The sequence below is a fragment of the Phoxinus phoxinus genome (assembly GCF_949152265.1).
Source record: "Phoxinus phoxinus genome assembly, chromosome: 18".
NCBI lineage: Eukaryota > Metazoa > Chordata > Actinopteri > Cypriniformes > Leuciscidae > Phoxinus > Phoxinus phoxinus.
In genome coordinates, this window is record NC_136893.1 from 27,745,563 (window position 1) to 27,768,954 (window position 23,392).

General features: G+C 38.7%; 1 protein-coding gene across 2 annotated transcripts in view; it reads right to left on the bottom strand.

Annotated features, from left to right (window-relative positions):
• pacsin1a (protein kinase C and casein kinase substrate in neurons 1a) overlaps window positions 1–23,106 on the bottom strand; it is a 56,432-nt gene extending 33,326 nt beyond the window's left edge. For both annotated transcript variants that reach the window (XR_013794913.1, XM_079589049.1), the window contains exon 1: window positions 22,943–23,106. The gene's annotated coding sequence lies outside the window, so the exon portion shown is untranslated. The remainder of the gene's footprint in view (window positions 1–22,942) is intronic.
• Window positions 23,107–23,392: the final 286 nt, after the last annotated feature.

Here is a 23,392-nt window from a genome sequence, read left to right on the forward strand (position 1 = left end):
AAATGAATGTTTAAGAGCAAATATGTTGAAGATTAGCCGATGGGCTGTTGATTCATTAAATGATAAGCTATTTCTTTAGCGGTTTATTCAGCGTAGTGAAGCCTCTCCTCCATTGACATCCATTTAAAAAAAAAAAGTTCTCGTCTGCTTCCTTGTGTAGCGCAGCGTTAACAGGCGTTTGCAGGCTTGCCTTCGAGTGGCGATGGCCAAACCCCCTCATGGAAGAAGACCGCCGTCGTGTTTATAACTGTGACTATGAGCGCTCACTGCAGTAAACTTGCACAGCGTTCTTGAATTAATCATTCGAATGAAACATGACGCAAACTATATGAACTGTGATTGGTTGCTTTACATGTCAGTCAGACGGCCTCTGGTCAGTCATTGGCCAATGAAATCCGTCAGTCTGAACGTCTTGCTATGTGTGAGACTAGTTGAGCTTCAGGGAAACCAAAGAATAGGGGAGAAATGGGATCAGGACAAAGAATAATTGTGACTCTAAGATAAATGCTGCACTGCTTTTTTCATGACATAGCACATAATATCACTATTTCTTGGATGGTTTTCTTTGAAAACACTGTGTTAACAAATGTCTAGTGAATGAAAACTACCGCACATACATGTAAACCTATTATAGTAAGCAGATTTCAGAGACTGCAGCTAAATATATCACACCAGTCTCCCAGCAGCAACTGTGTTCTCAAGCATTTACTGACACGAGCTGTCTGGTCCATACCAGACTATATGTTCAACAGTTATTTGTTATGGGCCCTTTGGTATGTTTTGTATATAAGAAAGCACTTGCTTAGAACATAAATGTAAAAATGCAAAAGGTTTATCAGAAGGAATGTGCATCCATTATTCACGCTCTTACCTTTTGTATGCAAATACTTACTGCATTATAAGCAAACTTATCCGTTGCATGCAAAATTAATTTTCTCACAAATTGCATGCATTATCAGTTCAGAAACACACCAATGAAGTAATAGAAACAAACTTTATATTAGATTTGGTTCCACAGTCCCTCACAGCACTGCATTATGATTTGCAGTGCCTACTTTCACAGTCATTTGACTTTAATAATGCACATATGATTTGAAACTTCTGATCAGTTAAACCGACTTTTGATCATAATAATGTGAATGCTGAAAAGGAGGCTTGACCGGATACATCGCTCCATGCTCTTCTCCATCATTAAAAAGCTCAGATAATGCTCCTCTCCATCATTTGATGAATTATTGCTGCCCTAATTGCTAGGGAAACAAAGTATATTTTAAATAAAAATCTGTTTGCTTCCCACAAGCGGAAATAGAGCATTGTTAACTGTGGCAGACAAATGAGGCACAAACCTATAATAAGCCTAATTTACATAGAAAGGAGGCATGATTGTGCTGAGAAACATTAGCACAAAATATCAGCACTACAAAATCCCCAAACTGTCGCACACACAGAAACACAACACAAGGTAAAGTCCAGGCCTGGTCTTCTCTCATCCTTCACTGTCGTGAGAGATACCAATCTCATTATCCATCACGCCACTCATCCTGCTCGCCAGAACTAGGGGCCGTTTACACGACACCGTTTCCAACTAAAAACATGAACTTTTTATGCGTTTTGGCCGTTCATTTACACGACATCAGCGTTTTGTGTGTGTGAAAATGGGTTTCAAAGTGCAAGTTTTTGAAAAAGGTCTCCGTTTAAACAACAAAATTGCGAGTCTCTGAAGCTATGATGTCATGCACATGCATATTACGTGTTCAGTCTATAGTGTTTCATCGCCATCTAATGGCCTGGCAGCAGAATACAGTCGTCACAGTGCTTTAAGTCGTTTGTGAATGGGGATCGTTTTGACAATGGTGTCATCTGTACGTGGAAAAACCTAAGGAAAAACTTCTCCGTTTTAAGTATATCGTTGTCGTGTAAACATACCCTTAGCTACAGCTCAAACTAATATAAAATGGTGTGAAAATTAAATCAAACTAAATTCAATCCCTTTTTTCCAGACTCTTTAGCGCATGCATGTGTGCTCGAATAAATAAAAGAGTTGATAGCTCTGTCTAATATATTTGAACCGCAAGGAAGGACTTCCCTTTGCCTGAGATAAACAAAGAAACTGGAAACAAATGAAAGGATGTAGCAAATGTTGTAACTGGTGAGGGAGGAGAGTGAGTGAGTGAGAGAGAGAGAGAGAGAGAGAGAGAGAGAGAGAGAGAGAGAGAGAGAGAGAGAGAGAGAGAGAGAGAGAGAGAGAGAGAGAGAGAGAGAGAGAGAGAGAGAGAGAGAGACTAAGGTGAGCTCTGGCTAAACAGATCAGAGCCGAGACGCCACAGCTAATAACCGAGGAGCTTACAGCATGTAAGAAAAGCATGCTGGGAGTTGCCAGGGAACAGCGCTCCCTCAGATAGGGCTTTCACCAGAAGAAGCCTGATTGGCTGAGCGATGATTAAGCAAGTCATGTGACTGGAGGTTGAAGGGGTCTGATGTAATGTGGAAGAACGGCCATTAAGAGATTAATCATCAGAGAGAGAGAGAGAATGTGTGTTTGTGATCCTCTGGCGACACAGCGATCGTTAGAAACATCTATTTTCCGGAATGATTTTGTATAGTAAATATAAAAAAGGAGAGATGATCTTGTCTAGTGGTTGAGCTCCACCTTAAGATGTTCAGTGGTTTATCTCTAAACTCAGCACGTCACACACATGTCACACACACACACACACACACACACACACACACACACACACGTGACGCTCCCATCAGGCTGTTGGCAAGAGAACGCGTGACCAAAATCAAGATAGAAAGAGAGAGAAGCAGGAGACGGGATGAGAGATGCAAAGCTACAGTCCCAAATATGTGTTATTTCCCTGAATGAGATTCATGCAGTCCTGTCACAGATCATCGCTCTTCGCCAACGCAGTCACATGACCAGAGGAAGACAGCATTTACTTTACAGTAGATTATTGATGTGCCAGTAAACTAGTTCAGTTGTTCACTGTAATAGTAAACAAATCGTTGATTAAATTACTAAATCATCTTCATACCGAGACCCTCCAAACCCTGTTACATATGTACAAAATATTGTGTCTGTATGTGCTAAAACATGGATATTTTTGCAAAAAATAAAAAATAAAAATTACATATAGAACAGTTAAAACAAAAACAAAACAAAAACTAAGGAAATATTTACTTCAGTTGAGGATTTATTTTAATCTAAAATTTATATTTTAATATTAATCTGTTAATTGTTGTTTTATTTGTGTCGCTTATTGAATATGCAAAGATATTTGCTAATGTTAGATAGCCATTAAGCCCAAAAAATATGAAAAAGCAGTTAATCAAGTGTGCTATTATCAGTATACTTCTTTTAAACTAAAAATGAAAAAGTATACTTTCAGTCTTTTTATGTACTTTATGTACTATTGCACTTATTTATACTGAAGTATATTTGGCCTATACATGTACTCAATCTTTTGATCGATACTTAAATTAAGTATTCTAAGCATACTTAGCTTGTAGCTGTGTTTACTATTTTGATTGAGTATAGCCTATTAAATACTTTTTTCACATAGTTTTACATAATAACAAACTTGCATTGTTTGGAAATATTGATTTATAAAGAAAACAGATATGATGCTAATTCTGAGTATCTGGATGTTTGTGCATAGGCTAGTCCACTGGTAGTGTATATATTAGGCCACATTTACACATAGCCGGGTATTTAGAGAAACGAATATTTCTCCCCCTCCGTTTTCAATAATAACATCGTGCACACAACCCGCATAAATACACTGTCGAGCGCCTTTATAACTATGCTAAACCTATGGGCGGCAGTGTAGGGAGAAGGATAAAGCCATGCAAGCCAATCAGAATCCTCAGAATCGACAAGAGAGAACCTAAAACCCCGTTTCTCCCAGTTGACACGACAACATATAACCGGCGTTTTCAGAAATCTCCACTTTGGCCGGAGTTTTTAGAAATAATCGTTTTCTGGGATAAAAACGGCGTTTTTGTGTAAATGACAGGCCAAAACGCAGAGAAATACCTGCGTTTTTCCCATCGTGTAAAGGGGCCTTAATCTCACCTTGTGTGATTCATTTAAATACTCCATAAATGTTGGGTCTGAACGGGAAACTCCTACAAATGCATATATGCAATAAGGTCAACAGCAACAATAACCCTGTCCATGCCTTTCAGCGCTAATGTTACACGGCGTGTCTTCAGTAAATCCTGACAGTAGATTTGTTAACACCAAAAAGAGGGTTAAAACATTTACTCTTAAAGTATACTTAAAAGGATACTTTTATACACTAAAAAGTGGGACAATTCAGTCCTAAGTACACTCTTAAAAATGTTGGGTGTTTCAACCCAATTTTGGGTCAAATATGGACAAACCCAACCGTTGGGTTACATTTTTTAATTACATTTTTAACCCAACGTTTGGGTTTGTCCATATTTGACTCAAAATTGGGTTGAAACAACCCAGCATTTTTTGAGAGTGTAGTATTGAAACAGTAAGTATACTTCTAGTACATTGATATTAGTATGCTAACTACATAAAGTATACTTTTTAAGGGTTAATAAAGACAATACACACACATTAGTTTTAATATCAAAGAGAAAGACACTGTCATATTTCCTAGGAATCATTTGCCACACAACAATACATATAAACAGCATTAGCTTGTAGAACAGATGTTCACTGCGCTCCTGGAGAAATGTTCCCTGAAGTGCTTCACACATCTAGCAAACCCATCACTTCTGCTTGGCCATGCTTCAAAATCATTTAAAGCGATATAGTAACTACACATACAATAATATATACTAATGGACAAACTTGTCACACATTTAAGCTCATCAAATCAAAGAACTGAGACGGGACTGGAAGACTTATTGGATGAAATCCTTACATGTATATTGTTACCATTAGCATAAGTTACAGACTAGCAAACATTAAATGCTACAATGGCATTATAATTCACATCTGTACAACTTTTACTACAAAGGAAAATGTAGGCCTTGTCTCAAAACCTATTGACATGGCTTTCTGGTCATGAAAAACTGCTATCATTGCATTTTTGGAGTACAGTGGAGAACCATGGGATGGTATACTGTATCTAAATACCATAGTATTTCCATTTGACACCATCATTATCCAGATAGGGCTACATCAGTTTTGAAAGGATGGAAAGGAAAAGCCAATAGCACTCCTCACGTGAAACCAAGAGCCTAAGCTGATTTTCAGCAAGCGGTCAGAGCTGGTTAGCACGGTCCAGTTAGCAGCACCTGCTGGGAGACACACTAACTGCACTACTCTGTGGGCAACATACAGTCAAAGCTAACTCTGCTTTCTGACCACATGAAAACATTTGGAAAATGTTCGCAAGCAACTGTAAACTACAAATCTATCTGTCAGTTTACAATTTAAGGAGGAATCTTAAAAGCATGAAATGGGCTTTGACAGTCAGTCTGCTGCCTTTGACATCAGGCGGCTCATGATACTTTGACCTGTGTGCTGTATCTGCAGAGTCATGGTTTTTGAGTAAAAGACTCCATTAGCAGAGATCAACACATTCAAACCGTGCACTTTCAGGAGGATCCGGCGCAAGCCGAGAAACTGCCGTCGAGATGAAGAGGAATGCTAGCCCAGTCCAGGTATTATAGACCTGTTTCTATTTAGCTAAGCTAACAATATTACCTACTTTGACCTAAAAGTTTAAAGGGCACCTATTATGACATTTAAAATGTTCCTAATGTTGTTTAGGAGTCCCCAACAACAGTTTTACATGCATGCAATGTCAAAAAACACTTTTGTTGTCGTATAATATGCATTTATTTTTACCTGATTTGCTCACCGACTCCCAAATGATTCGTTCAACGACTCATTTTTTCAAACCCCTCCTTTGCGCGACGCTAATCTGCGATTGGTCAGATGACCCAGCAGTGTTTACAGAGATAATACTTATTGTTTAACACGGAGTACAATGATGCTTTTATCAATTAAATCGTGTTATAATAATGATTATAGTCCACTGCTTTGTAGTTTGTAGTAAAAAACTAAAAATAAGATAAAGAATTTAATGTTATGTTAGCGAGCATAGCCCAGAGTTCATATTGTAAAAGCACAATCAGTCTTTGTTTGCATTAGCCCGATGCAATAAACATAACGTTTTTACAAAAAAAAAAAAATGCAGTTACGTTACTACGAGGTATTACTCTATTCTTTAAGACAACTCCGAAAACAACGACAAACACTTCACATATCTCAATACAATTGTCATTGAAGACCTAGAAGCTAAACGGTGCTTACACAACAAACAAAATAATTATTAAGCATAAAACATAAAAGCAACAATTATTAATAACACTTACAGGTTGTGATACGGAGGAGGAAGCTGATGCAAATACACTTAGAAATGAACCTTCCTTCAATATCAGCCGGCTCGCGAATCCAAGTTTGATTGCATTTAAAAAGCAATCTTCTTCAAAATGGCGCGAACAAAGCACAAGGCTCGGACTATACTTCTGTGGTATAGTTGTATATATGAATTGTAGCCACTTAGTCTTCAAATGCTCCTCGGGCAGATGAAAAAAGTTGGCTTTTGAGTCGCACTTCAGAACACAGCGTCTCGTCGCCATGATGTTTTCCCTGCTGGCCTTGGAGCGCAATAAATGTCATCTAGTCAGAGAAAAAGCTTCGGTCTTCTAACGATTCATAAAAATGACTCCGAGTCGACTCTCACTTTTGAAAGACAATAACTTTATATACGGTGCACTTTCATATTTCAAACTTTGCAGGATGTTTTTGTTCACTTAGATCTATGTTACACACTACATGAAAGGTACATTTCAAAATTCCATAATAGGTGCCCTTTAAATACAAAATGGCATTGGATAGGGAGCATATGCACATGGTTGGCATTTTTATGTATAAACCTCTTTATTTACTTCAACTTATTAGTAAAGTCAATTCAAAAAGTCAATATTTCTACATATTTCAAGTATTGAGCAAAACTGAAAATAGACCAGTAGATGTTCTTACAGTGAAACTAATAAGAGGTCTAAACCCTGTGACCGAAAGATGTTAGAAACCTGCTCATCTCAACTCAACTCAATTGACATCGATTATGTGGAAGACACAGAGGAGATGGAGGAAATTATGGATTGTGTTTTGGGACACAAACAAAGATTCATGTTCCCAGTTAAGGGTTTGAGAGTATGGCTGTTATTGCTTACCGGTTATTAAACAGTTTATTAAATATAGAGACAGCCACCCTGGAAGAACCTGGAGGCTGAATGTATTGATCAAGGGCTCAATATTGAAAGGTTATGTTCCAGTCCCTGGACTATTCCCAAGTTAGACTACATATATTGTAATGACAGTCCACTGCAGGTGAGTTGAAGTAAAGTTAAACATACAAAAAAATAAAAATAAAACCGGACCTGAACATGAACTTGAGCAGACGTGACCATTAGTCATGGGTGATTTTGAAACACTTCTTCAGGAAGCTTCGAAACCTTTACAAATCTTTTGTTTCAAACAGCCAAAGTTTTGTCACGAGGCTTTGTCTCGTCATAACGGTTTAACAATGTTTAGAAATGTCAATGGTTCACCGCTGTTGGGCGATGATATCTGTGAACACATGAATCATGTGGATTTACTGAGACGATGACCCATTGAACACGTGTCTATGGGTTTTACCTGATCTCTGATCAGTTTTATACAGTTTTAATGAGACATTGGTATAATTAAATGGAATAATAGTAGTGTAATAGTCTCTTATTCGCATGTTTAGCTGAGCCATCAATGAAACAAACAAAACAAGCCTTGAAAATTGATAAAAGAACACATATTAAATCTTATTAGATGATTAGTTGATAGTTTACTTTCAAAAAAACATTTAAATTGTGTTTGTAGAAGGTGTTTTAATGCATGAGTTTGTGTTGCATTTCCACAGTTTCGACCAGCAGAGGTCAGCAGCGTGTGGCGTTTCCAACGCTTCGAAACTGAATCATTTCGCTAAGAAATTGGTTCAATTGATTCAAAGCTCTGAAAATCTTTGTTTCTCCCATCACTATTTAACATAAACCATAACACCAAAAGTGATTTCAGTAAACCAACTTTTAACAACAAGTAAGAATGAGGGCTTAAACACATGGACAAGGGGAAATACAAGACAACAACAACCAATGACAAAGTGGAACTGATGAACATGAACCAATGAAAAGACAGAAATGATAAGATAACAAGCCAATGAACCAACGAGAACATGACACACGAACAAGCAGGAAAAACATGACTAAATCACATTAAGAAAGTGGAATTACATAAAACAAGCAACATGAACAAACACCAAACAGACACGACAGGTGTGTACATGGGTTCGGTTCGCTTGGTTCATTTGGTCCGGGTCCACTTAGCGTTCACATTTGAACTGTATGTTCACAACCAGATTGGTTGGCTTATATTACATATATTTCACAACAGAACTTACCGAACATCCAAAACAATGCTGTGTTCTGGGCTAAATGTGCTCGTTGTATGTGCGTAGCCTACATACGAGGATATTTTGACCAGCTGAGAACTCGTGAAGAGCTTATATAATGTGTAAAGGAGTCAAAACAGCGTCAGGAATCCCTCCGTCACACACACACACATGAAGATCTGCTGTGAGGAGAGGAGACGTGGTTCTGATCCTGAACTGAACTGTGACAGCCCGGTCTCACCCCAAAACGTCATATACTGACGGGTCTTGACCATACGTCAACATACGACGAAAAGGGTACCCCTATAACGTCAATATGAGACGCAGACATAAGCGCACCAGCAGCGCCTCCTAGCGGTACCCTAATGCATACCTAAACCCAACCATACCCGAATCGTCACACATGGACGTTAAAGGGTACCCTTTTCGTCGTATGTTGCCGTATGGTCAAGACCCGTCAGTATGTGACGTTTTGGGGTGAGACTGTGTTAACTGTGATGGGCAACATCACGACTATGACGAGAACAAATTAACAGTCTGTGCTTCTTAGGGTCGCATCTATGACATAATGTCCTGTTTTTGGTGTCTTTGGTCAGTGTTGCATTCATATTTAATTCGGACCACATCAGAGTTCGTTTGGAAGCGGATCGAGTCTCATCTTTTCAGCGTCTCGGTCCTCTTGTTTGGTGGCACCAGGGTTCAGACGGCAGCGTTCACACTTATTCAAATGAACCGCACTAACAGAGCAATCGCACCAGGGTTTGTTTTAATCTAAACAAACATGACAAGTGTGAACACAGCCTAAGATGATGCCGGTGAGAAACAACAGCATTACCAGATTTGTGCCGCTTGCATTGATATAAATAACAGTCATGTCCCACTTGCTTTTATTTCTATCAGCATCGGGACTACCTGATTAGTGTAAGGGTGGTTCGTAAGTAGAACAGGCAGAAAATCTTATACAGTGAATCTGCAATGCTTTCCTACTGCACACTGGACTCCTGGTGAAGCTGAAGTCATGCTAGAATGGACATTCTTGACATGCAAAGAAAAGAGAATAGAGTGGTGCGGTCTAGTAGTGGCTAACAGTGGTGTGATCTTCAACTGAGAAGAAAATCACATGAACTCTGGCAATGAATGCCCATTCAGTTCTCTGTGCCAACTGAGGTCAAAAAGGGCACCTATTATGGAATTTTGAAATTTACCTTTCATGTAGTGTGTAACATAGATCTAAGTGAACAAAAACATCCTGCAAAGTTTGAAATATGAAAGTGCACCGTATATAAAGTTATTGTCTTTCAAAAGTGAGTCGACTCTGAGTCATTTTTATGAATCGTTAGAAGACTGAAGCTTTTTCTCTGACAAGATGACGTCAACTTGTCAAGTTATTTGAATACGATACGCCCACTTATTGCGCTCCAAGGCCAGCAGGGAAAACTTGAAACCATCATGGCGACGAGACGCTGTGTTCTGAAGTGCGACTCAAAGGCCAACTTTTTTCATCTGCCCAAGGAGGAGCATTTGAAGACTAAGTGGCTACAATTCATATATACAACTATACCACAGAAGTATAGTCCGAGTCTTGTGCTTTGTTCGCGCCATTTTGAAGACGATTGCTTTAAATGCAATCAAACTTGGATTCGCGAGCCGCTGATATTGAAGGAAGGTTCAGTTCCAAGTGTATTTACATCAGCTTCCTCCTCCGTATCACAACCTGTAAGTGTTATTAATAATTGTTGCTTCTATGTTTTATGTAGCATGCTTAATAATTATTTTGTTTGTTGTGTAAGCACCGTTTAGCTTCTAGGTCTTCAATGGCAATTGTATTGAGATATGTGAAGTGTTTGTCGTTGTTTTCGGAGTTGTCTTAAAGAATAGAGTAATACCTCGTCGTAACGTAACTGCATTTTTTTTTTTGTAAAAACGTTATGTTTATGCATTGGGCTAACTCAAACAAAGACTGATTGTGCTTTTACAATATGAACTCTGGGCTATGCTCGCTAACATAACATTAAATTCTTTATCTTATTTTTAGTTTTTTACTACAAACTACAAAGCAGTGGACTTTAATCATTATTATAATACAATTTAATTGATAAAAGCATCATTGTACTCCGTGTTAAACAATAAGTATTATCTCTGTAAACACTGCTGGGTCATCTGACCAATCGCAGATTAGCGTCGCGCAAAGGAGGGGTTTGGAAAAACGAGTCGTTGAACGAATCATTTGGGAGTCGGTGAGCAAATCAGGTAAAAATAAATGCATATTATACGACAACAAAAGTGTTTTTTGTCATTGCATGCCCGTACAACTGTTGTTGGGGACTCCCTAAACAACATTAGGAACATTTTAAATGTCATAATAGGTGCCCTTTAACCCAAAACAATTGCTTGTGCAAGATAGATTACTTCATTTCCTCATCACATTCTACTACACTATTAGACCTGCATACTGATAAAATGTATAATACGCTGTAAGTTGCTTTAGACAAAGGCATCTGCCGAATGCGTAAATACTTCAGTCACCGAAGATTATTTAAAACTGCCTCGGGCATATTTTTGAATCCATTCAATTCCCAGTCGAAGAATCAACTTTCTAAGACAAGCAACTGAAGTGCTCAACAAAGAGGACTATTTCATTTGTAACATATAATAATAATTGCCCAAAAAAATTGGCTAAGAACAGGAAGAGTGACATATCTGCACAATAATGTATTCACCATTTATCTTTTACTAAAGCACTGAAAAGTCACTGCTTTACCCTTTATGTAGGATGTGAGTTCATTGTTATCATCCTAATCACTTGTGCAAGAGCGTGTGTAACATGGAAACTCATCATTTTGGTTCATAGTCTTTCAATGCATCCATGGTTTGTGTTATGAATACACCCCTTTTACTTAAAAATGGCTGTCGACTCCACCGATAGGGTTGTCAACTTATGGAAAGGAAAATAAGGGACAATGTGTTTTTTTTAAGGAAAATAAGGAACAGAATAACGGACACTCAAAATATTTGTACTGTACCACACAGTGCATATCATTTTATCATCTGCGTTAAATATGTGTACAAAAGATGTATAAAAGGTTCTCAGACAAACACATGTGGGTCATTTCATGGAAAAATCAACCAAATGACAGACTTTCCCGGCTCAAATTTGTGTTTTTGTACAAAAAAAAAAATTCTGAAGAAAGACAAATGTAAATGAAGAAGAAACCCAAAATATTAGGTTGAGATTGTTAGGTCTATTAGTTAAATCGGTTGACTGTATCCATCTTTTTTTTATTATAGCTATGCCAACGGTGACATTTAAACAATGCGAAAAAGCACTACTTTTGTTTTTTTTGCCCAAAGTTTGCATGCCTGTCACTCATATTAAAAATATCTTAATATCCTTTTAGATTCTAATTCTTAACAAAGACCATTTTGGTTTCTTAATTTTTAAGGCCGAATATAATTGTAAGTCCCAATATATAGGGATGTTAATGTGGCTCCATTAGTAAATTAGTACACATTTTCAATGGTCGCACATTTTCTGAGGAACAAATAATTTTGAAACTAGAAATGTATCTTGGTTTTTTTCTATCAACACAATTGAACATTACTGAGTGCCATAAATCATTATAAATAAACCATAAATATTTTTCCAAAGTGTGTGTGTGCCTGTGACTCTAAAAGTAATACAGATATCTTTATATCCTTCTATTCTTAATAAACTTTTATTTTGTAATCTTTTTTTAAAGGCCCTATATGGCTCCATGTTGAAATAGTTTAATTTTACCCATTTTCAATATAGGATATTACTGTATCATCAACCTCTATTAAAAACGATACACATATATATATTTTTTTTGTCAGGAAGATACATACAGTAGATGGCACAAAATTTAAAAGCACAATAACTGAACGTCTTTGAAATTACTACCAAAACAAAGCTTAATTAGGCCTAAATGTTTTTGCAACCATGTATGTATAAAAATAAATGAAAAGTAGCCTACATAGGCCTACTTTCCAGATAGAGAGAACTTAGATGATTAGTATGGGCTGCTTTTGGTGCTTGAGATTTTATTGGTTATTTTGTGTTTCCGAGGTCCAACCAATTAGCCTACGCTACAAGTTACTTTAATGTCAAATGTTTTTCTCTATTTAACATTAACTTACAATAGTGAAAGATTTTGGATAACGTCTCCCCTCAGGTAGATTGCATGTTTTCTTGCGTTGCTGAATGTTGGACTCATGAACAATAATCACGTTGTTTGTAGTCGCCCAAACTGATTAGCCGGAATCAAACCGCGGACAGTGATTAATGGATTTGCCGTTTAAAGCGAGTCCCGATGGCTGTGAATCGGGAGCGGCAGCCGGTAGAGGATTCTGCTGGGTCTTAAAGCCTTCCGTGAACGTCTATGTTTGCAAATCAAACAAAGATTTGTCTCAAAGAAATGGTAATTCTCCATGTAGAGCGTATGCCTGAAAATACGGGACTAACTGCGTTCTGTATGGCTTTCATCCGGGACGCTTCATTGATGCCTTAAATACGGGACGATTCCGTATTATACGGCAAACCTATCCACCATCCTCTTTAATGACAAATGTTACCAACCATAGACTTAATCCATAGACCTATCACTGTTGTAGATGACTAACTATTTTGCTGAGTACACACTCTGTTGAATCTTTATGTCTGTTTGTTTCCTTTGCTCTCTGTGGAGCACTTACAGCATCTGTCACTGAAGCAGCAGTTTCCCATTTAAAACAGTTTTTCAGCAGATCTAGCAGCTTTTTAATGAGCTTGCTCTGTTGAACAACGTTCCCAAGCATCCGTTCAGGTTATGTTAGAAACAGGATGAGTTTGTGACCTCTCTGACATTTATGTTGGCTGTGTAGCCCACTTCTTTCTTGAGCAATACAGATGACATTTTCTTTAACATTTATCACAATAAATAACAAAACCTAAACTGACCCTCGGGAAAAGGTTTGCGAAGACACTAGTCACCACTCACTACTACCACCGCTTGGACCGCAGCCAGAATGAGATAAAAATAGACAGCATTTCCTTGTCTGTTGTACCTTCTGAGAGATTGAAAACTGTTGAACACAATGAAGAAATAAAGAATGTCATCTATATTGTGCCACCAGATTTGTCCAGGTGGAGATTGCCTCTGTGAAGCATAAAGGCTAGTTCAGAATTATCCAAACTAATCTGTGCATGGTAGACGTATTGCAATTGGTTTAGATTGCAAGGGGACTTTGTGTCTGTGTGTGTGGAGCTCCTTCCACTCTCTTGGTGGTTTATCCTGATCCAATGTGCTCATGTTAGATCAGTGTTGTTTGAACATGTTTCTGGGCCTGGTCTTCGTGTAGCATGAAGAGAGAGAAACATGTCCTTGAAGACATCTAGGTCAAGGATGCCTAATGAGGTCCTCCATCTTTGGCTCCACACTATTCAAAGTCTGGGAAACCTTCTTAAGTTACTGGGAGATATATTGAGGTATTGAAGGGCGTACTGGATGGTACATGTCACTGGCAAGCTGGTTTCTCAAGTTCCCCAAGTAGTTACTCTCAGGTGTAGCCTCATTAGTTGAAGACAGTGGATAAGGGGAAAGTGAGGGCAGGAACCCTCCAGTCAAGTCCTGGAACTGTAGATAAGACCAAAGACTAATGGACTGATCAAAGTTCAAAATTGGCCTAGTTCCACTTTGCATCTCCATTCTGTTGTTCGGTTGGACCTCCAGGGATCCCCATAACTGCTTCATCAGTCTGTAGCTCACTCCAGTTGTTATCTCCAGACCTTACACTCTTAAAAATATTTTCTTTTGGACTGATCAGTTACAAAAAGCAAATGCAGTTCAGTTCAAAATTGGCCTAGTTCCACAATGCATCCCGTCCTTCGGATCAGACGTTAAATCGAGGTTCTGACTCTCTGTGGTCATTAAAAATCCAAGGATGTCCTCGAAAAAGAGTAGGGGTTTAACCCCGGCATCCTGGCCAAATTTTCCCCTTGGCCTCTGTCCATCATGGCCTCCTAATCATCCCCATATACTGATTCTCCTCTCCACCAGTACGCTGGTGTGTGGTGGGAGTTCTGGCGCAATATGGCTGCCAGGTGGATGCTGCACATTGGTGGTGGTTGAGGAGATTCCCCCCCGTTCTATGTAAAGCGCTTTGAGGTCTCCGAAAAAAGCGCTATATAAATGTAACAAATTATTATTATTATTATTATCTCCATTCTGTTGTTCAGTTGGACCTCCAGGGATCCCCATAACTGCTTCATCAGTCTGTAGATCACTCCAGTTGTTATCTCCAGACCTTACTCTCTTAAAAAATTTTTTTAGTTTTTGGCATCTATGCTTCCATGAAAACCTTTAACATTCATGGAAACATCCCATTCCACTAAAGGTTCTTTATAGAGGAAAAGGTTATTTAGAAGATTATTTAAATGTTCTTCACACTATGAAAAAAATTGGTTATTTTAAAGGTGGGGTATGTAATTCTCTTTTTTGGCCATTTTTTCAAAATCACTTAAAATCCTATTTCTAACCCACTTACAGCCACTGAGTTAGAAGCACTGAAATAAAAATGAAGCAATTTAATCATCTGTGGAACGGGCAGGACTCGAAAAACTCCAGCCAATCATTTCCAAGACCACCTAGAATCATTTGACAGTAAGTGCGTCAATCAATCGGTCGTACCATCCCCCCCTCCCCCCATCCATGTCCATGTTCTTTGAATGGGTGGAGTCAAATGAAAGAAGGTAGGACCATTTGAGTTGTGTATTTTCAAAATCTGCCAGCCGTTTTGCAAATCACATACCCCACCTTTAAGAACTGTACACTAAAAGGTTGCTGGGGAGGAAATGGCTCTTCTATGGCAGTGCTTCTTAAACCTGTCCTGTGGACCTCCGGCACTGCACATCTCCCTCATCTAACACCTAATTCAGCTCATTAGAGACTGCAGAGGCGTTTATCAACACCAAGGACAGAAAGTTCGGATAAAATTCTGTAAATGGTACAGCTGCGTACTTGATAGCATTACTCAGCTCGCTCTGACTACTCCGGTTATCTCTGTATGTATATTTTAGGCAACAATAAAACAAAATATGTTATAAAACACCACTCTGCATCTTTTCATTTTCATTTAAAAAATCTTGAACATATAAATAGCCACACAAGTGTGGTTCAGACAAAGCGTACATTTATCTTCACGGCATGTATAACAAAAGGAATCGTCTGCATTTAAAAAAATATGAAACATTAATATGTGGTTCAGGCAATATGTGAGTATGTACTCTGATTGTCTTCACTGTAATAAAATGAAATATGAACAACACAACCCTGTCTCTTTGTGTTAAATGCCAGTTTTAATGATCAATAATAGCCATTATAAAAGTATAAGCAAACAATTCAGTCAAACATACAAAGTCAGCATTCTAGCTACAACGGTGAAGTTAAATAGCCTAAATATATAAAGTTATGAAATTTCACATTGCCCAAAGCCAAAAACAATTTCCCAGAATCCCAGGAAAAAAATTATACATTAATGAGAAAAAAGATCATCAGATAGTTACCCACAAGACGAATTATACCTCATGTTTAAGCACTACAGAGACATCAACGCCAGCAGCAAACGTGAGAAGGACTAGCCTAGCCGAGGAAAGGCTGTTCCAGGCGGGGAACATGAGCACTGAGCGCACGCTGACTGCCTGGATCTCACAACTCAGAAAACCTCAGTTACCTCCATGTCGAACTAACCTTATACAAAGGACGGTGCTGTATAGAGCAATGGTGGCATGGAATTCTCTTCCGCAGTTTTTGATTTTGGGAATGAATGCAATGAATTTTCGTAAAAGATTAAGACTTTATTTATTTACATTTGAATAGTTGTTATTATTTATATGTTTCTTTTTTGATATGAATGGTTGAAAAGAGGATGAACATTGTGAAAATTATGAACCCTATAGTAGTATTGCTGTAACTGTGTATTGTGATAATGAATAATGTAGAGCTGTTGTTTTATTGTTTTTTTTATTTATTATTATTTAGTACGTTGTTGTATTGTTATGTATGAATGTGTACACTCCATTTTTGTCTACATAATGTATGGTTTTATGCTATAAGAATATTTTTTTGGTGTTGAAGTCTATAGACCCCAGGAAGAATAGCTACTGTTTTTGCAGTAGCTAATGGGGATCTTAATAAACTAAACTAAACTAAACCATGGGTAGAGAACAAGCTAATCTTCTGACCAGGTGGGACTGGAAGCGAGGTGATCATCTGACTACCATCGGTCCTTACATAACGTCTTTAGTGTCTCCCCGGGGGGACAGGAGTCCTATGTAGACTGCATGATCTGTGTATAGGGAGCACCCTGGTCAGATAATAATGGTACAAGAAATGTAACATCTGAACCTCATATTGTAGAGCTATAGAGTTGTGAGTATAAGTAGGGAGCATAAAACCAGTCTCTCTTTATTATTTCTTGGTCAAGACACAAATTACAGATTTCAGATAAGCTATAAATAACTTCCTGATATAACTGTTCGCTCCCCATGTGCTTTAAACCCAATGCTGACTTTATAAATTCCAACTGCACATGCTTCATAAACACAGGTAAATTCTGCATTGTTTCTATAGCTAAACCTTTTCATTAACCCCATCCCACCCCACAAGATTAGGTCTTAAATGATTAATCCGATTTGTTGACCTGTGAAGTCTGCAACCAATTAATTCTGTCATTAAATGGACATTTAGCAGTCATTAATATGTGTTACTGCATTCAAAGCTATATCTATTTAAGCCATTGATTTTATTGTCTCTGACAAAAAAAAATAAATAATAATTATAGTGCTAAGTGACCTGTGTAGACAATTGACCAAACTTTAGTTCAGGCTTGTTAGCTCTGAGTCACTCTTCTGCAAAAATAAGAGCATTTCTACAGCAATGATGCCTTGCAATTTTTTTAAGGTAATTGGTAATTTTATGTATAATCACATATTAGATCATATTGGAACAATTCAAACGCTAAATGTCTTACCTGTTTTTGTGTGGATGCAACAAGATGCAAAAAAAAAAGGATTTTGCTTTTTATCTTATTTAATAATTTATCTTATTTTTCTTGAAATCTTCTTGCTCTTCTTCTTATTTATCTTGTATTTTAAACTAAATACTTTACAATATAATCAACAGAAGCATCTGTTCAGCATTCAGTCAACAGGTGCTTGCCACATTATTATCCCTGTCTGTCTGAAATTAAAATATTTTATTTACAAATATTATGTGAGACTTTTTTTATTTGATACACATTCTGACTGTGACTACAGTATATCCATTCCACGTTGTGATGTTTCTGATCTACTAATTTAAATAAATCTATTCCAATTCTATTTTATACACAGTCATATAACATTATAATAATATATATTAAGCCTATCATACCAAATAATTTCCATTGTAAATAAATAAATGACAATTAAGGCATTGATTGCTGCATCCTACAGTGAAGATTCAGTGATGACATGCACCCTTGATGTGTTGACTTTGTAAAGGTTTTGCTGAGCAAACTAATGCTATAGAAGCCAAGACTACCATGTCCATTTAATTATAAAACTGATTATTAATAAAGCACACTTGGCAAGTGCCATTCAGCAGACATTTCAGAGGCTTTGTGTGCTACTACAACTGTAAGAGCACAGCTTAAGTCCTAGTCTTTTATCTACATGTCACGAGACCATTGCCAGACACAATTGCCTCATTTAAGATTCATCCTGTGAATTAAAGAGCGATTTCCTCTTGGTAGAAAGCCTGAGTGAGGCCATGTAAGGGCTAGTGGCCTGGATGAAGTCTGGCACTGAAGACTGTTGCATACATTTTCTATACAGTATGTGCAGCAGAAACAAATATTTCTCAAACAAATCTTCATTGTAACTGAGCGTATGGAAAACAGCGATCAGCACAGTCTTCAGAATTTCCTTTTTTGAGTCCCATGGAAGCGATTGATAAACGTAATGGTGACGCTCAATAACCATGCCGTAAAGGAGCAACAAACTCAACATCAGTGCCTGCAGCTCAGTAAACAGCAGCACAGTAGTTTGCATGAGTCATCCATGCTGCAGTGCATGCTGGGAACCAGTCCTGCCACTGAAGAAGAGGAACTGACAGCTGCCTAAGGGATGCTCTCGACTCTCGAGACGTGAATGTGGTGGGGGTAAAAATGGAAACAGTCCCACCTTCTCCACCCAAGAAGTCATCTGAATCTGAGACAACTAAAGTTACTTAGAATATAATGAATAGGCCTATTAATGTAGAAAACAGCACTAACATATTTGTCAAATATATATAGGCTAACAGGCACACTCTCCCAGCATTTAGTGTGTTCTTTGGTTGAGTTATTTAGCAGGTGTTTTTTCTCCCAGGTGTCAACCCAGATCCAGGCCACATCTGGTACACATCATGTGAACTCCACCTGTACCAGATGTGGGCCGGATCTGGGCCGACACTATGTTGCTGTCTGGGACTGGTTTGATTAAAACAAACCCTGGTGCGATCGATTGCCGAACGCTGCCTGGTGCGCACCAATCAAGCAGGTTGCTGAAAAGATCGGTCCACTTCCAAACAAACTCTGGTGCGGTTTGCTGCGTTTGCTGCGGTCCGATTCCGAACGCAATTGACCATTCGCAAAGACCCGTCCCCTTTAGTTACTGTTGCTATGTCCGACAAGCTACACCGCTCTCACACACACACACCATGTTCTCACGCAGTGAAAAAAAACATTGCTGAGCAGAGAGGACACTGACAACACGCTGACAGACAGGACAGACCAGGCTACTTTTGATATTTAACAAAGTCTCACCTTTCAAATTTGGTATTTTTTTTAAAGAAATGTAAACAATAAATAGTGTTTTGTGGCTCTTTAATGTGTCTGACAGATCGCTGTAGAGCCTCAGTTAAAGCTGCTCGTGAACCGATCATCTCTTCCTTCTAGTTCATTTATAGCATCAAATAAACATGAATGAACATCAGAAGGAATGTGGTTTTAACCGCGGAAAGGCGTCAGTACACTCCGCTTCTCAAGTTCAAATCCTCCCATGTTCATCCACTAACTCTCCTGACTGCTTTGTCGGACAAAATGGCGGATGGCGAAGTATGATTGGTCAGATCACCTGTCAATCAAACTCCCTGCGAAGGGTCAATTGTTCCCGGCGCCCCCGCACCGTTGGTCTAGTTTCACACTCTTCCTGAACAACTGCGCTGCCGAGTCCAGGTGTCTTTCACATTCACGCGAATCGTGGCACAGTTCGAGTGCACCCCACTCCTCCTTCAGGAAATCTCGGGTTCGGTACCCCGGCGCACTCCCAGATCCGCATGACCGCTTTCACATGACCAACTTTTCATGCGAACCGGGCCCCGTTCCCAACTAAACTGGGATTTCTGACGCTGTTGACTCCTTTACACATTATATAAGCTCTTCACGAGTTCTCAGCTGGTCAAAATACCATCATATGTAGCTGCGCACATACACCGAGTGCTTTTAGCCCAGAAGACAGCATTGTTTTGAAGGTTCGGTAAATTTTGTCCTGAAAAATACGTAATATAAGCCGACCGGTCAGGTTGTGAACATACAGTCTCCCTATGCCTTTAGATTCGGTCTCTTTAGGTTTGATACTAAAAGTGCCAACGTAAACGCTAAGTGGACCACGACTACACCAGTTATTTTTTGGTCCGGCCTAAACCAACCAAGCGAACTGTGAACTGAACTCACCCTGAATCTAATATTCATAAGTGACCAAGCAGAAAATGGAAAGTTTTTTTTTTTTCAGTCTAAGAAGTGTGTGGTGCTCACGAACCACATGGAGAACATTCACATGATGAACATTCAGACTTCCAAAAGTGTCAAAGTTTATTTTTTAACAAGATCCCAAATCATTTCAGTCTGATCATTACATCAACGCACAGCAGCTCCACAAAGAGGCTAATATTGAAGGGATGATTGAAGCAAACGTGCAGCAGGGTTCGGGTGTATGAACTTGATCTAACTGAACTATGATCTGAAGTCAGACTGAATCTGACAGACAACTGCTGTAGAAACACACACACATTACAGGGAATGACGCTGATGGTGAGCGCCTAAGAAGACGACGCTATGTAGTGTGTGAGGGGGCAAAGGAAGGAGAGTACAGCCTGTCCTGCTCGTTCAGTGGTTGTCTACATAGCAGACAGGAGCGTTATGAAGGTAAGCTTCCTTCTGTTGTAGATAGTGTGGTTTAATGGTTAAATCTCAAAACCGATGAGCCATTTCGCCCTTGAGCGAGACACATAACCCCGGGTTACTCCAGAGGGACTGAGGCTGAGAGTTCATGGCGTTCATGGAAACACATACACCCAGCCTGATGGAGCGGTGATACATGAAGATTTGATAATTGCATATATTTCTCCCATCTCTTCTTCTTCTTCAATTAGGCTTTTGAAATAAAAGCTCTAAAATGCTCGGATGGTCTCGGACTGACATATTGAAAGCTTTACACTCTTCATTAGCCTGAAGCTTCAACATACAAACATTCATTAGTCTAAAAGATCAAATCCATTCAGTCACTGTTGGCTGTGTGATCGAGATTCATATACCCAAATTATGGCTCAGTTGACATCAGCTCCATATTCAGTCAAATAATCATCTTTCCGACAGAACACAAACACAGTTAAACACTAAATGAGAAAAGCTTATTTCCTCTCTGCTGTGTTTTGTGGAATATCCATTTTAATACTCATATAATGATATAATGCACGAACCCGATGCGTCTCATTCTGCCACACACAACTTGTGCAATGTGTGAGAAAATTCAACACACCTGTGTTTCCGCCAATATCTTATTTTTGTTTCTTTTAATGTTTAATAGTACACTGTCCTTTTGGTGAGAACGCTGGAGAAAGTTGTTGATTTTTACAAAACATTCATGAAAATATGAATGGAAACACGAGCTAAGACATTTTCTAAACTCTCGAGGACACATCTGCTTTCAGTACCGCGGACAGCGACCGACACACAGCTAACGTCCAGAAACAATTCAATAGACACAGCAAAACAAATGGATATTTACCCAGGCAAAGTCATAACACTGCAAGACATCTCCAAGTATGTAGTATGACTGAGCAACATAAATTAACTTGAAAAAAAAAGAAGATTTAGGGACTACTGTTTTTTAACCTCAGCAATATCATACAATTACATTGAAATAATTCCATATTTAAATATACCGATGATATTTTGTTTTAAAAATATAGCCAGTGACCGACCAAACAACTCAAACTCGAGGCATGGTTGCTTTATCAAATTAATATGTGTATGATATTAAAATACAGAGCCTGATAGATCTTATGTGGTCATCTGAAAGAATGAAGCAGTATGATTGGCTACCAATTTATTTATTTTTATTGTTTGGCTACCAAAATGATCTGTATTAAACATGCAATGGATGATGACGCAAGGGCGCGTCAACGTCCATCAAAATCTCCTGGAGGTGCTTCTGATCGATACACACAACCTTTTGCCAATATAAGTCAAGTGTGCTTTTCGTGTATTATGAGACGGTTAGAGGACGTACCGATGAATTATCACAGTCTATGACCAAAATAAATGCAAAATAAAAACACAAATTCGTTCACATGTCTTCCGTGAGGTAATTATCGCAGATTATGTCACGGTTCGCGCTTTTCTTCATCGATGACTGTCAAGTGTTCAGTGTTGTTGTTGTTGCTAGCTGTTACATAACGACCAGTCGAGATGCCTTCCTTGAATTGCGTTATTTTCCGACAGGTTTTACAGCAAACGTGCCCGATGCCTGAATGATTTTCATCGAATGTTGAACGAAATAATCCCGAACTGACTGATATTTCTATATTATCTGGTGATATTTGTTTTGTTGATCACCTCTCGCCATCTGGCTAACCAGCAGTGCTCTTGAAGATAAACCGTCTCTATCATAGGTGATATTTCATGTTTGATGTTCATAACGTTAGAAATAAGCGATCCTGATCATCAACATGGCCTAAGCTTGCTCTGATTTTTCTTTGGCATGATTTGTGCTGTATAGGCTATTCAAAGTGACCTTTCTTTTCTAATGAAATCCCCTATATTTCATTCACTACAGTGATGTTTAATTTCAACCAAGCCTATTTACTCGATGGATGGATAGCTTGATTTGAATATTTTAACAAAGGTCAGTAAAGCCATAACGACGCGCGGTTAACGCGATCGCTTTTATTTTCTTCGCGTGGACATGTCGGTATTTAACATGATTTCGTGCCAAGATGTGCACGAAATATACCGCATGCACAAGCACGAACAAATATTCAAGGTATAATAAGGAAGCGAGGTCTGAACAGAAGAAACACATCAACACAGCAACACCCAGTGAAAATATGCACCATACAATAATATTCGCCATGCCGTAACATGAAAATAAGATTGTTTCCTACCGAAATGAATGCCGTGCGTGCGGTTTCCTCGCTCGCTCGCTCGCAGTGATGGAAGGTGACCCCGCGCGCGCGTGTCCCTCCGCATCCACCGGATCACGATGTGCGCAACGACGCGCTCGCGCACTCTCCGCACGCCGGTGGGGGATGGTCCAACCGGCGCTGTCAATCACCGGGAACCGGGAACAGGGGACCACCGCCATCCACGACGCTTTTCCCAAAGGATGAAAGAAAAATACGCGCCTGCTGCTTATTTCTACAATACTATTCATATTTGGGAAGAAATGTAGCAGCCTATGATTTTTTTGTTTGAATTGTTTTATTTTTTATATCACGGGGATAATCTATTCGTGTTTTATCTGTTTATGCCTTATTCCTTTTTTGCTGTCAAACAAATATTAGGCCTACAATATTATTTTTTAGATAACATTACTTCCACCTTCAGATGCATCT